The following is an 814-nucleotide window of genomic DNA, read 5'->3' on the forward strand; positions in this document are numbered from 1 at the left end:
CACTAGAGCTCCCTGTTCTTTTAAGACAGATTTGTCACTTATTCTGATTATTGTTGCTGTTGTTTTTAGGTACTGTCAAGTACAACCCATAGCGACCCTATGAACAACAGATCTGAACTCTATCCTATCCTGTGCCATCCTCACACTTTCTGGCACACTAGACCCCACTGTGGCAGTCACCATGTCTTTCCGCCTGGTCAAGGGTCTTACTCTCCTTCATTGACCCTCTACCTTACTGAGCATCATGACCTTCTCCAAGGATTATCTACTGTTAGCAAGATACTTGAAGTATGTGAGGTGAAGCTTCGTCATCTTTGCCTCCGAAGAGCACTCTGGCTGCAGCATTTCTAAGACATATTTGTTCTTTTGGCAGTCCATGGGATGTTTCAGTACTCTTCTCCAGCACCACAGCTCAAAGGCATCAAGTCTTTTTCTGTCATACTTATCCAGCTCTCAGATGCATAACAAGTGATTGGAAAGACCATGACCAGAATCAGACGCACCTTACTTCTCAAAATGACATAATTTTTTTCTAGTAGTCCATGGTATGTTAATACTATTTGCCACATCATAGTTCAAAGGCTTTTCTTCCTTTCTCTTTCTTTTTCATTATCCGATTTTTGCATACATATAAGTGACTGAAAAGACTGTGGCTTAACAGCCCAGTGGTAGATGGAATTTGCTCCAGGACTTAAGAAGCATAAATGACATAGCTGAGCCTCTACATCTTGTGGTTCCTAACCTCTACACTAGAATAGACAAAGTGCTAGTCTATAGGCCTTTTATTGTAAGAACCACCTTCCCTCTGTAACTT

This window comes from Elephantulus edwardii, unplaced genomic scaffold, assembly GCF_000299155.1.
Source record: "Elephantulus edwardii isolate Elephantulus edwardi_28Jun2011 unplaced genomic scaffold, EleEdw1.0 scaffold00164, whole genome shotgun sequence".
In the NCBI taxonomy this organism is placed as follows: domain Eukaryota; kingdom Metazoa; phylum Chordata; class Mammalia; order Macroscelidea; family Macroscelididae; genus Elephantulus; species Elephantulus edwardii.